Source organism: Alligator sinensis, unplaced genomic scaffold (genome assembly GCF_000455745.1).
Source record: "Alligator sinensis unplaced genomic scaffold, ASM45574v1 scaffold394_1, whole genome shotgun sequence".
Classification (NCBI taxonomy): Eukaryota; Metazoa; Chordata; order Crocodylia; family Alligatoridae; genus Alligator; species Alligator sinensis.
In genome coordinates, this window is record NW_005842273.1 from 1,657,523 (window position 1) to 1,672,963 (window position 15,441).

General features: G+C 38.9%; 1 long non-coding RNA gene across 1 annotated transcript in view; it reads left to right on the forward strand.

The window, feature by feature from the left end:
- The first annotated feature begins 8,518 nt into the window (after positions 1-8,518).
- LOC102371914 overlaps positions 8,519-15,441 on the forward strand; it is a 7,687-nt gene continuing 764 nt past the window's right edge. The window contains exons 1-3 of the long non-coding RNA XR_324346.1: positions 8,519-8,614; positions 13,041-13,106; positions 14,393-14,502. This is a non-coding gene — a long non-coding RNA (uncharacterized LOC102371914). The remainder of the gene's footprint in view (positions 8,615-13,040; positions 13,107-14,392; positions 14,503-15,441) is intronic.

Sequence of the window (15,441 nt, forward strand, 5' to 3'; positions counted from 1 at the left end):
TGGACTGCACTGTGGTACTAGGGGTGGTGGAGGCCACTGACAGGGTATCTGGGGACCCCCCAAATCCTAGGTACAGTTGTTTGTACAACAAAAGACAGAGACCAGAGGATAAGCCTGGAACCTGAGAGGGGCAAAGCTCACTGAAGCCTGAGGGGGAGCAGACTCAGAACTTTTGAAGGTGAGACCCATGCCTGCAGAGGCCTGTATGTGGGTTGTAACAGGACCAGAGGGCCTGAGGTTGTGAGGCATGACTGAAGCTGATCTGAGTCCTTGTGGTCCTAGGCAGTGGGTCCCAAGTGGAAAGGCTCAACCAAAGTAAACATGAGATGCAGCCAGGGGGGTGGTAGTCCACACAAGGGTCCACTACCCAATGCCTTCTTTGTCCTCAAGGCAGCCTCCATTCTCAAGTCATTACATCAAGGTGTGGCTGGTGAGATCACAGGAGGGGAAGACCATAAAGGAATGAGGGAAGCTATCAGGGACAGGCCCAGGAAGGTGAATACACTGTTCTGGCACCCATAGACACTTTATACCCCATAAGCACATTACACTCTAAAACAGCTTTATCCTCATTGAGTGATCCTTTTATTCCAAAAACTCTAGTAGACTCCAGTCCAGTATTCTGCTTCAAATGTACTTAAAAATGTTATTATGTTTTAGGACTCTAGCACATTGCCCCTTTAATTATTTTATAGAGCTTGCCTTTTTATAGTTTTTTATTGAACTTGCCAAGCTTTATGTTATTCTCTATTTTCCTCATTCAGAAGTGACTTTCATTCCCTGAATGAAGTCTTTTTGCCTTTAGTACCCTCCTTTGATCTACTATTTCACCATGCTAGCTCTTTTTTGGCCACCTACTATTTTGTTATGTTTGTAGTTAATTATGGGGCCAGCTCTCCGAGTTCTGTGGATACAAATCTGTTCTTTTACATTAGCAAATCTTCAGTCATAGTATCTTTAGCTCATACATGATTTTAAAATCATGTTGCCTGTAAAATTTTTCATACGCTTGTGCTTTTTTCTAGAGAAAGTTAAAATTAACCTTACCACAGAACTAAGGGCTCTTGCATATTAACTTCTTGCAGGTTTTAGTTATGCTGTGGACACTTCAGCAATAGAGGAATAAAGATGGTTTGGGGGAAAAGGCTGAACTATTCCTTTTACTCTCAGGTGAACAGTTTCTCTAGGTCAAGAGAGAGACACTGATAGACTGGTTTGAGGAATCCTGCACTACAACTGCCTGTACTTCATCTGTCAGGTAGATAAAAACCAAAAAACACTCAAAAGAAAATCTGACTGTGAGATGAACTCTCTTCTACTTTTTACCAGAGTATACTCCAAGGTAGTAATTAACTACAGAGCAGTCAGTATATCAGTTTTTACACTGATATAAATACAACATAAGTATGAAAAGAGTCAGAACTCACATCTCCATAATTTACTGAATAAGTTAGATACATTGTAAAAGAACTCAGCACAGATTCTAAGAGCTTTTATAAAACAGTTAAATATACAACACAGAAAAAAATCATATAGTATATAAATTTACCCATACTCTCCCAAAACTAGTTCCATTTCTCTGAGAAATTACCTGTGAAATCAGTTAATCATAAAAATAACCTTCTTAAGATTTTACCCCAACAGACTTCTACCTTGTCCCAAGTGTCACAAAATCCTAGTTCCATCACTCAGTGAAGGAAAAATATTCCATAATCAAGTCCCCCGCAGAAAGGCTGATCTGTCAGTTACCCTGTCTCTAAACTACTAGACTGTGAATTTAAGCTCCCATGCAAGTACTGGTTTCATAATATTGCATAGGTAGTAAAATGGTAACCCTGGTAGGTAGGCCCCAAACTCTCAGGCTTTCAAAAATCAAAACCAACACCTAAAATTCTGCCAATAACTAACTAGAAGCAAGGTTATGCTATGGAGCACTGATGAAACATGATTGCTTATGCATTTCATAAACCAGAAGCCATTTTTACACCACTTTAATTTCCAAAATCTACCTAAAGGATTATCTCCAGACTGAACTTGAGTTATAATTCATATGTTGACCCTGGATTGTTCCCATCCACACAAAAGCTTCTAACTTGAATGTAATGGTACTTTTAATTCAAATTTGGCTGGTGTGATGGGGATTATAGGGTATGTCATACATTACCATAAATCATGAACAATCAAAATTGCTCTACAATGCTCATTCAGCTACTCAGCACAGTAATTCAATCACATTGTGCAACACCAGTTTTATTTTGCAGGATGGCCGCAGTCATGTAAACTAGGCTAACACCAGAATCAGCCAGAACTTCAAGAGCCTCCTTAGTGACAAGTCTTAGTCTGTAAAGGACCTCTTAGGTGGTCAGGTTTAATCCCAAGCTATCACAGGCAATCACTTTATATGTTAGATATATATATTTTTTTTTAAATTACTAGAAAAAATTGGGTTTCATGGCCCAAGTCCTCGTATTAGAAGTATGTGCCAGAACTTTACTGAACTGATAACTAGAAATCTTCTAATTTAGAGCAGAGATGATTCAAGTAAACTCTTCAGGAAAGATCTAATAGTCTAAAATCAAACACTCAAAACCTGTTGTATGATCTATATAAAAAGAATGTCTAACAAAACTCTGGATTCATACACTTCCAGATTTGGTGTATAGAAGTTCTAATGTTGCAATGAAGGTAGCAACTTTAGAGTGAGAACCAAAATTACCAGTCTGTTGTATGAAGTAGACAGATCCAAAACACACACGGATTACGGAACCATATAGGCAAGGTCAACCACATATGTATACATATCCTTTAAGTAACAAGTTTAGTAGAGGATTTATGTCAATTAAACATCGCTAGTATTTTATCCTGTACAATTGAAGATGTTACAATTTGAACCTCAATTTTCAGGAAGTGCTGGGTATTTCTGTTCAACACAGCTCAGTATAGAGACACACTCAAGCAAACTCAGATCATGACAAGAATCTGGGAGCAACTTTGCACTAAATAGAGAGCTTTTATACCCACAGTTGTTAATCCATATCCTCTCTTCAGTCCAACAAAAGGTTAAAATCTCATTGGGCACGTCCACACATGCAAGCACGTGTGCTTGCAGCAGCTCAAATAGAAGTGGTGCAAATTTGAGCTGGGGCTTTTTTGCCTCAGCGTACATGCTCAGACATACACTTTGTTGTGGAGCAAATTGTGCCACTAGGGGCAAAATAACCTTGGCTGGCTCCTCCCAGACCTTCAGCCAGGGGGAGCTAGAGCCCGGGGCCAGCACCTGTGCTCTCCCCAGCAGTATAAAAAGCTGCCCTGTCCTGGCCCCAGCAGTATAAAAAGCCGTCCTGACAAGTAGCTCAGGGCTACTAGCTCTCAGGAGCTTCTGGGGCCCAGGCAATTGGTACCTGGGGACACTATCCCTAGTGCCAGCTGAACTGCTGAAGCAGCCCTGAGAGTTCCCTGACCCCTCTACCCACTGCAGCAGTCTGGCAGTGGGGTCTGCTGCCTGGCTGTGACCTGCTGTGCACCTGCCAGACCCAGATGGGGACTGCACAGCCAGTAGAGGGATGTGCCCCTCTGGGCCAGCTGCCAGTGGACTGCAGTTACAAGGTTGGCCTTTGTGCGGCACTACTGCCATGTGTGCCCCCTGCCCAGCCATCTGGGCAGCTATCCCCCAGAAGATGTTCTGGGTGTAGTAGTCTGCTTTGAACGGTCAAAGCATGTCCTCCTGGCCCCATTTGGCCAGGACGTTCAGCCACAGCCAAATGGGTCCAAGGCGCCAGCTCTGAGCAGGCAGGGTCCTGCCACTGGCCTCCCAAGCAGGAATTCTGGTGTTCCCTATTGGAAAACTGAAAAATCCCTGATTTAAAAAAAAAAAATCCCAAAATCGTTTTCTAAAATACCCCCAAATCCATGCTCCTCCACAAGTAAAACAAAAGACCACTATAAAGAGAGAATGGGACAGAGACAGTGATCAGTTGGACAATGTTTTATTGATATATCTACAATGTTAAAGCAAGTCTCTTATAATAATAGAGTGAACTCTAAACACAGGTTTCATGAATTCATATTTTGCTGTCCCCCACACAAGGGCTTTGTCTCCCCAACACAGGGTTCGGCCCCTACACAAGGGGTTCAGCCCCCCAAAAGGGGGATCAGCACTCTCACAAGGGGTACAGCCCCCCAACAGGGGCCAAATGGGCATCCTCATTTCTTCTTTTAAACTATGAACCTCAGAGGCAGATGAATTCTAGTTCTTCCCTAAATCAAAATTCTATGAAATCTTCTATACATGTCATATAAACAAATGCACTATATCATGTGGGTTTGGTGTTTTGATGGTTGCTTAGGCTACAATTACTAAAATCTTGATTAAATTTGACTGAACTAATACCTGCTAAAAATGATTCTTATTTTATTTAAAATGTTATATTATTGGGAATAATACAATTCACATTTTTCATTAGTATTATCAAGATCCATGATTACTTGTTTATCCAAACATAAGATATGACGCATCATTTTTATACCAATCCATAAGGAACAAGAAATAGATTTCAAAACAAGATCTTAACTGTATTACATTAAACATAGAACAGTACAAATGTTGCAGATAGAAATCAGTATGCAGGCAGCATAGTCTTAATAATACTAGTAATATATGGACTAATTAGATACCAAAATGCCCACATTTAAAGTGTTAACGGTCTGATTTAAACCAACAAAGCAAGAGTATTCGGAGTTTAGAATAATTCCGCTATTAGCTCTTCATATTGTAAAGTAAAATTGCTGAACATATTGTACCATATGAGAGAGCACACTCTGTTCTGAGATTTCTGCAATTCAACAGGTTGTGTTAAGGTTACAGTAGTAATTTTATCCAAAACTGTACTTTCAATCATCAGTTCAGATAACAGAAGTAGAAGAAACCAAATATCATCTAAGCCATCTCCCTGTCAATACAAGCACATTCATAATTGTACGTTTACTTTGTTCCAAGAGGTCTTCACAACATGTCAACATCTTCCAATTCCACTGGCAAGCTACTTGGAAATGGACTAAGTTATTAAATAAGATATAAAATAGGACCTGATCTAACAGAATCCCTGTGGGAAAACTGCAGACAGCTTCTCTTGACTCTACATTGAGGGCCAGATTATGCTATCCATACTCAGTGTTGATTTTTTTTTACCCTTGCAAATGAGTTTCAAAAATATTGAGATGGATTGTGCGCGTGTGTGTGCAAATTGACATTTGATATGTTACTGAAAGCACAGATGCAATAATTGTTTACATTTAAGTAGTTTTAAAACCTTTGGCTGGGATTTTATTATGACATTTCCACTAGCTTGTATTAGTTTATACCTGAACTTGAAATCACTATTACACATAAAAGACATTATACAAAGAACTTGGTGTAACCCTGTGATTTTTTGCAGCCTATTTGTGCCCTTGTGCCAAGCAATAGCAGATAGCAAGTTTCCACAGAAGGAGAAATCAATAGCATGAAAATGCCTATATTTTTCTTCAAACTGTTTATCTTACATTGTGTTCATGAGTCGTAGGTAGCCACAAACATCATGAAAGCAATGAGTTTTAGACAATGCATCTATACAAAAAGGCTATGTCCAGTTGCCACTGAGCAACTTTCCATCATGAACAGATTCTCATTAGAGTGACTGAAGCAGACGGTAAACTCCTTTGCTATTTTCTGCAGCAGGCCCCAAACTAAATTTTGTTATAGCTTTTAACAACAATTGAAGTATTTCATCAGAATGAGTAATCGATCTCATGATAACAAAAACATTTTTTTTTAATGCGTATATAACAGTACTGGTGAAAACTGTCATTACAGAATCAAAGTGAAAGCTACTGAATAGTCTAGATAGTCTGGCTGATTTGGAGTATAAATATAGTGTGCAACAACATTATCTAGTCTAGTCTAGGGCTTTGGATACATCCTAATTCATCACCATGCTTCATTCTAGAGGTACAAAATATTAAAAGTTGATTTAGAGTTACACATCAGAGGTTACTTGCAACTTGTAACTTTTACTGTCCTACAAAACATAGAAATAATGCTGCATATTCTTAGGCACCATTACCCAGCACATAATTTATTAACTAACTAAAAATATACAGTAAAAACAGTCCTATTTGTTCAGTTTCTATGATGGAAAAAGAGAATTGTGAAAAGCAAATCAAAGTCTTTAATATGCTAAAAAAAATCTTTGGAATTCCATGTGGGGCAAACAGAGCTTTGCAACATACTGTAAGAGAGGTAGCTGTTGATGTGTGTAAGGGATGCATTTCCCAGTAACCCAGTTTTATAATCAGCCGTGGCCAATTTGGTTTCCTTGTCCATCATGAATGTTGTTAATTCTTTGTTAATTTGCTAAAAATACTTCATTGCCTTATAAAATCTTTACCCTTGTTGCTCATGTTTGTCCATTGCAGGACCTTTCTGATCTTGTGTAAAAGTTTCAGCAAATTAAGGCTCCTGTGAGTGAAGGCTAACATGCTTTTAAGAAGCAGATTCTGATTTCCTTTATCAAGAACATCATTTTTTTTTCCGTGTTTGTGTAGTACCCCAAACTTCCTTTCTACTTATCTGGCAATCCTGATATGATGTGTCTTCATCATCTTGTAAGCACAGTATCTGTTTTGGTGACTGCATAAATTGCCTTTCCTGCTTGGTGCAGGGGGCTGGACCCGATTATCTTCTGAGGTCCCTTCCAGCCACAGGCAACTGGGAGGGGGTGCACAGGGGTGCACATGCCCCCCATGGCCTTTTGGGGGGGCACCAGCCTAGTCAACACTGATGCTGTCAATAGGGTTGGTGCCCTCCCTGACAGGGCCACTGCTGTTGGCAGCTTCTGCGGGTGTCTCCCCCAGATTCAGGAGGCACCAGTCACTCATGCTTCCTACCTTACAATCTATGAATTACATGAAGAAGTTATACAGTTGATGTATTCAGTATTTTTAAACTTATCCTTCTCTGTGTATGTTGAAGATTTCAAGGGTCACAGTGGATACTTTTGTATGTGGCACTATTCTTCCAGGTAGAATATGTATAATAAAATTCTTTGAAGCTGTTTTAAAACTGATCTTTGGGAAGATTTATTCCGAAAGTTTGTGGTCTATGTCTATATAAATGTGATTATGACCTAACTTAACACATGCAAAAACAACAAATAAATATTCTTTTCTCTTTATACATACTAATGTATATAGGAAAAATTCTTCAGAAGCTGCTGTTTTAGAATAATGCTGGTCCTAATCAAAATTCACTGGCATCAGATTTAATTTCCATAAGTCTGTTCCATTGTAACATTTCAAGACTGGACGGTCTGTCACTAATTTTCAGATAGGTTGAAAAGTATCTTTCTGTTAGGATTTTTACATAGTCCAGCATCCTGATCATTCTTGTAACACGTAAGTTCCTGTTCCAATTTCCTTATATAGGATAGAAAACAGGATTTTGTGAGTCCACATACTCCTGGAGAAAAGATGTGATAGATGACTTCTGTAATAAAAACAAGTAAGGTTTTTTAGACCATCATGGCTACAACATCACTCTGACTGTAATAAACTCAGTCTATCAAGAGCAAAGTATCAAAAATGGATATGCTAATAATAACAGTAGACTTCAATGTTCACAATGGGAGCCAAAACACTGCTAGAAAAATCATTGAGCACACATGGTGTTTGAATTAATGCAGGGAAATGTTCATGGATTGCTGTGCTCCAAAAATCTGGTGACTGAGGGAAGTATATTCCCAAAGAATATTATTACAAAAAACATCCTAGATGAATTCTAGCATTAGTCAGGCATTCCAAGATGCAAAAATAATGAACCAAAATAATCATACTGCAATCCAGAGTAAAAACAAACAAACAACTATTTATGTTGCATGTGACAACTCTTTGCTTAAAGATGTCTTTAGAATTAAGTTAGCAACCTTAAAAAATAATGTTGGAAAACAGAAAAGATACAATGTGAGGAAATTGTAAGGCCTAACTAAAAACATTGTTTCAGAATCCATTGTGAAAGAGATAAAAGAAGGGTTGATGATAGATACAGTGTGAAAGAAACAGAAAGAAACCTGCAATGAAATTCTAGCAAAAGAAAAGAGGCATTTCCTGTGAGGCTTGGCAACTAGCTAAAGAAAGGAAAAAAGCCAAGGTGTTTTTCAGTAGAGCCAAAACAAGTAATGAAAAAACCCAGAGACAGCATGAATACAATGTGAAATATCAAAATACAGAAAAGGAAAAAAGAAATCGTGAATGACCTGGCCCAATGAGTCAAAACTGCTGCCAAGAAAAAGACGTGAAGACAGTTTACCAAATTACAATGCAGCTAAGAGGGAGAGAAAACCCAATTGAAACAAGCTACTTCAGGATGAAAATGGAACATGATTACTAAACCAGAACCTTTTTAAAAGGTGGAACTTTCATTTTGAAGGTGATTTAAATAGAAAAGCCTAGAGACATCAGTCATAGACCTGCTGTGTGGACTGTCATCTAAAACTAAGCTCAGAAGAAATAATGAAACGTTAAAACCTTAAAAATGCAAAAGAGACGCAGGACAAAGGGAATCCCAGCCAAAATGTTAAAGGTAAGAGATTCAAATTCTATAACCTGTATCAAATTATTTAGAAAAAGGAAAATCTCTGTGAACAGAAAGATGGTATCTTAGTTAAATTTCCCCAAGAAAGGCAGTATTTTGCAATATAATAAGAAAGATGCTACGCTGTTCTCCATATCAAGCAAATTCTTAAGAAGAATGATAGGCTAGAAATAGATGTCGCCCAATGATCAGCTGTGCCACCACACAGTTGATTCACTTCACTATGCAAAACATGCTACCCCTTATCCACAGGTATGGGACAAGGGGTGATATGATCTCCCCACTTTCCCCAAAAAGTGGGGATGTAGGGTTTTCCCTGCTCAGGGGGGTTTCCTGCCCAGCCAACCCTACAGCCCCACCAAGCTGGCTGAGCAGGGAAATTGCCACAAAGGTAATAGACATTGGCCACAGTAAAGCAGCAGAGTCTATTACTAATTTTTGTTGCACCATTGATTTTACTGTCATGTGGCACAACAAAAAGTAAGGATATTTATTTGTGCAGCATTTGTGCCACCTTAAAAATGTTAAAGCAGCACAAATCAGGCATACAATCATAGAAAATTAGGGTTGGAAGGGACCTCAGGAGGTTATCTAGTCCAACCCCCTGCTCAAAGAAGGGCCATCCCTAAGTAGATCATCCCAGCCAAATGTCTCCCAGTAATGGCAACATCAGATGACATCCATTTCCATCCTTAGTGAAGATAATATAAGCAACAGATATCCAATCTAAGAATTGTCAGCATAGTTTCTAGAAAAAGTAGTTATATTTGCTTCCATATAGCTACCTTGAAATTATCTATAAACAGAAAATATGAAGTCAATACTGTATGAATGTAAAGATTCTGACCAGTCAATGAGAAATGCAAGTGGAAATGAGAAGAAAGGAATGCATTTGCAATCACATGAATGTTTAGAACATCTAGACTTTGCAGATGATACCTGGCTTATGGCTCACAGACTTCACATGCTGACTGAGAAGACTAAAAGATGGAAGGGAAATCTTTATTTTTATTTTATGAGCATGTCTATACGTGCCAATTTAAGGCACTTTAGCCCAATTTAGGGCTCATTAAGGAAACACATCTACACATACAAGCCCTTAATACACCTTAAAAATGGCAAATTTGGGCTCCTATACATGTGTGTGGAGCCACCTCCAACATTCTGGAAATCCAATGCATTGGAGCAGACTCAATTAATCAAGTCTGCTGGAGCATGAAAATTGGTGTACTCCAGCAGTCTACCAGGGTCACGTGTATCATCCTCGTTCTGAGTTTCTGCACTGAAAAAATGGCAACAGGGCACTTTGAACTAAAGCTCATCAAAAGTGTTTCATTCAAAGTGCCCTACCACTGCTTTTGCAGCATGGGGACATGTGACAACACTGATACATATGATGCACAGGTACTTTTAATTAGCGCTGCTTGCTAATTACAGTGTCCGGTGCAGTGCCCCACAGCATGTGTAAAAATGTTCTTTGCACCTAAATTTGTCCTGCATAAAACATAAAGTAGGTATGAAATTTAGGTGTGAATAGCTAAATCCCATTAGCAAACATGTAGATACTGTATTGAGTTTTTGGTTGTAGCCATGTTGATCTAAGGACATAGACAGGCAAGGTTTTTTGAGTGGACATGATATCTTTTATTAGACCAACTGAGTAGTTGTGAAAAAGTTCTTAGCAAGCTTTCAGGCACAGACACCCTTCTTCAGGCATAAATAAACACCCTTTTTCACCCTTCTTCTCTGCTGTTCTGAGACTCCAAGGAATGAGAGAAGCTAAAAGTGTGGCAGGATGTCAATGAGAATGTAAATAGGTAGAAATTAGAAAGACAAAAGGTAAAGCAGGGAAGTGGAGGCAGGGGAAGCAGGGGGGGGAAAAAAGGCCAAAGGGAGACACTCCATTAGATGTCTCCATTAGACACTTTGGATCCATTAGGTGTGTTGTGTGGTTTGACACACCTAATGGATTCAGACCATGCCAGGACAAGAAATGCAAAACCTGCCAACACATCTCCACCACCCTCACAATAACTACATCCCACAACAGAACCATCACCATTCCTGGATCTTATACCTGCACCTCCAGAAATGTTATATATCTCATCCAGTGTACCAAATGCCCTGATGGAAAATATGTAGGAGAAACAAACAACTGCATACCAGAATGAATGCACACCAAAAATCCATCAAATAAAAAAATGTGTACCCAACTACATGATTGTGCTGTGAGAAGTGTGCCCCCACATTACCTCTACAAACCCTCAGTTCTAATCCTCAAAGGGAACTTACAAAACACCTTTCATAGATGAGCCTATGAACTTCACTTTATAAATCTATTGGATACAAAAAATCATGGACTCAATATTGACATTAGATTTATGACACAGTACAACCTGCCTGACATCTGATTCACCAGCTACTGCCAGACCTGACCTCTTACATTCTTCTTTTCACCCACATTTTCTCCCCTTCCTTCCCCTATTTTTCTTTGTTTTCATAATTTTCAGCTATTTCATTTTTCACTGATAGCCTCTTATTTTACCTTGCATTACTATCCCTTTGGTCTTCCCCTGCCCCCTGCTTCCCCCCCGCCCTTTACCTTTTATCTTTCTAGTTTTCACCTATTTACATTCTCACTGACATTCTGCTACACTTTTCACTTTTCTCATTCCTTGGAGTCTTGGAACAGCAGAGACTCCCTATGCCTGAGGAAAAGTGTTTACACCCTAAAGCTTGCTAAGACCTTTTTTCCAACTACTCAGTTGTACTAAAAAAAAACATGTACTCAAAAAAACTGACATGCTAATGCATATTTACATGGTTTGTGTCCATTGACTTGGGACTAACTTTAGTCCCAAGTCGGTCTTCACACCCACATGTAGATGCATGCCTAAATCACTTTAATGTGCATTAAGCAAATGCACATTAAGTTTAGGCACATGTAAAGGCACATGTAGACACACCCTCTAAGTGGCCCTAATACAAAAACAATGAGAATAAATGGGACCAAGCTATGGAAAAGTGAACAGTACATATGCAGAAGAGGTGAAAAACTTAACTTCAGTTGGAAGTGTTGTGTGCTACTCTGATGTCTGATGAAGAGATCCAAGAGTTTGGAAATCATGATAAATTTGACTGAGAAACTTTAGTTATTCAACAAAAATATGAAAGCAAGTTTATTAAATGGGTTGGAAACAAGAATAAATACACAAATTGTGAGAGAGAAACTGCAGTTCTTTAAAGATAAACATCCATGTAAAATTGTAGACATTAAATGGTATGACCAAATAACGAAATAAAGAGCTATATAAAAGAACATAAGAAAATCATCACTGCTACTTTTAAAGAAAAGAAATAGGAACGGTTTGACCAATTTCCAGTGCTTTACTAACTTTCTCACTAGAAGGGTAGTAAAGCACTGGAACAGGTTACGCAGAGAAGCTGTGGAATCTTCATCCTTGGAAGTTTGTCAGACCTGGCTAGACCAAGCCTTGGCTGGAATGAAACAGTTAGGGATGGTCCTGATTTAAGCAGGAGGTTGGACTAGATGACCTCCTGAGGTCCCTTCCAACCCTAATTTTCTATGATTCTATAATTTCTGATATTAAACTAGATAATAATGTTACAAGACAAGTCTAGAATAGGACACTAGGACAAAGAGGAAGACCATGATATTTTTGGTTTTCCTGGATGAAAGAAATACACTGTGAGCTTCCCTGGAATTTGAAAAAGAGTAATCCAAAGTCAGAGATGATTAGAAGATCATAGTGGAGAAACAAAACTCCTCCCAGAGCAAAGAGGGTTTAATCACGTAACTGCTTATGCCACAGAACTTCATTTCAAAGATAGTTTATCCCACCCAATACAATGAGAAAAAACTACAGCTAGGTAGTCTTAGCTTTCATTTCCTTTTCACCTCTGGAGACAGGACAAAATCTAAAGGCACTGTGGAACCAATCCAAAGCCCATTGAAGGCAATAGACTGGTTCTTTGACTTCAATGAGTTTTGAGGCAGGCCTGAACAAAGGTTGGAATATAAGGTCTCTGCTGCAGTTCTGTAGGCTGGCCTGAGGAAAGGTTCTTTCCCTTCCAAACTTATAGTAATGATTTATGCCTGGCCCAGATTCTGCTCCAGCATGATAACTATAGGATTTGCGCTCAATATATTTATCAAAATTATGAAAAGACAGTGCTTTTAAGTTTCAGTAGACTTGGTCCATTTCTGAGCAATACATATAAAATTTACTTCTAGGAAAAAAAAGTCTCTCTGTTGAGAAATTCAGCCCGAACTGTTTTGAAGAGCTGGTTAAATTCTCCAGGATATAAATTTTATAATGAGTGACAGCATCGTTCTGTACAGGAATATAATGTATGTTTGGTGCAATTATGATGTGCTCTCTTTTCATAACAGGACCCAGCTGTGATTCTGCATAAGAGGAGAAAATGGCAGCTGGTTTAACAGCAGCTGTCTGTGTAGGTCAGTATGGGTTTGCTGTTCAGTTTCCCATGCAAATAAGTGTACAGCAGCCATACTGGGAAATCTGACTGTGTGGATCCCTATGTACAATCTTAAGCATATTGTTTTAATAGAGAGTAGGAATGGAATTTATGTTAGTCCAATAGGCAAAGATTAAAAGAAACAGGAAAATGTAAGAAGAAGTAGTCGTTGACCCCTTGAATTAACTAAGATATGAATAAAGCTTCATTTCTGAGAAGCCCACTGAATATATCAAACCAAAGAAAACAAGAATGAAGTACAACCATGTACAAACTGTCAGGATATTAATTTGGTTCTTTAATTTAATTCAGTGGACAATAGATCATAGAACAGCAAAACAAATCTGGTATAATTTTTCTTTTTATAATAGCCCTGTCTGGATTAGCTACTGGCAGACTTCCAAAGGTTTGGAGATTCCATTCTCATGTGCATCCTAAAGTTTATGACCTTATCTGAATTAATCCAAACTTTAGACTCCATAGCAAAATGCAGAGTGACATGGGAATGCTTGTGTGAGATTATTTTTGATTTCCTCATTTTAGTTACATGAGAAAAATCAGTTCTGAAATAAGTTATATCTTTGTCATGTGCCAGGGGTCAGTATTCACTGAGCCAAGCAGCTCCTCTTTAAGGTACCTGGCTCGCATCCAAATCTTACAGGCTAGGGACAGAAATTACACATAAACCAATATAAGTGATTGTAAACTGGTTCAAATCTGTAACATAGCAGAAGTTCAGTGCACATAAACCACTTGCAAAATGACTGAAACCAGTTTAAGATAAACCTGGATAGATGTAGTATCAGACTTAACTGATTTAGGTTAAATTGGTTTATTGAACTTCTGTCCCAGGATCTACACCAGATTGAAGTTAATTTACAGACCCCCAGCATCCCAGGATGCTTTGCACCTTCCCTGCAAACTCCCCTCCCCAGATAGGATGGACAGGCTAGCTTTGGCCCAAACTGCCTGCTTCAGCCAATAGCACCTCCCAGCTTCTGGCCTTGCCCATTGCAGGCATGTGTCTTCATTTCTGGAATCAAAAGTCAATGTCTGTTCCCTTGCTTATCTGTTCAATCTACACAGCTTAGGCTAACCTTCAAAAATTGAATTGACTCAGCCTTGGGCTTTTTGACTGTCTGTACTTGGTCACAGACTTCAGAAACACCCTTTGCTTCCTCCCACCATTTTCCAGTGAACAACATAAGCTCTACCTCCTGCTTAATCTCCCTCTTCTTTTAACAACTGAAATTTTGCTTTCCTCAGAACTGCAGTGGGAAGTAAAAGTAAGCTACAGCTCCCTGACCTACAGGCCACCTTGTTGGGAGATCAGTTTTCACTTTACCAGAAGGAGGAATGCTATGAAAGACCAGAAGGTTGGTGCTGAGAATAAGGCTCCGTTTTAAGGATTTTACATTATTGAGCCAGATCCTCAACTTAGATAAACTGAGGAAATTAGTATTGCTCCAATAACCTTAAAAATTTACAACAGTTGATGAGAGAACCTGTCATTTTAAGGATGACACCTGATTGACATTTGCCAGTCATCATCATATTTACTGACTAGTCTACAAAATACTTTAAAAAACCCTATTCTTATGTGTCATTATGAAACAACTTTTTTCCAAGTTCACCCTTTTAATAGCAGCTACAGAAGATTTAAATCTCTAACCAGAAACTAACATTCTGAAATTTGAGAAATAATTATACTTCTACCTCTTAAAGAAAAAAATAGGGGGAAAGCTTTCTTTAATCTGGTAAAAGAGATGCATGGAAAATATTACAAAGTTTATAAAGAAAAGTTTTAAAGTATGGTTAATGAAGTACATGAGCAGTAATGTGTGTGGCAAATCAAGTTTGTTTTGGCTCTCAAAAAAATTAGACCAAGTAGAGAATGAACCTTAGGAACTAGGTATCTCATTTCTGAAAATCAAATGCTCTTAGAGGCTGTAACAGGGAGCTAGAAGTCTCCTGTTACTTTAAGAGGAAGCTACAACAGGGTAAACTGGCTCATGAAGGGCTAGCAGCTAAAGAGCAAGCTAACTGCTAGCAGACTTGTAGCTAGATGCCAGTAGTAAGAGGCATAGGGAGGCAAACAGCCAGACTGCTCAGGGGCAAAGGTCTGCGAACTGTAGCTAAGCAGAAGCAAGAAAAGACAGGCAAGCCATTAGGCTCAGAATAAATATTCCTAAGTGTGGATGTGGAATCACCTGGGAAGGGCTTAGGGAACATATAAGCCCAGGGTCTAGGCTTACCAGGCCCAGGCTTAGCCTGGGCTAGTAGTTTGGCTCTAGAGACTGCAGAGGAAAAGAGCT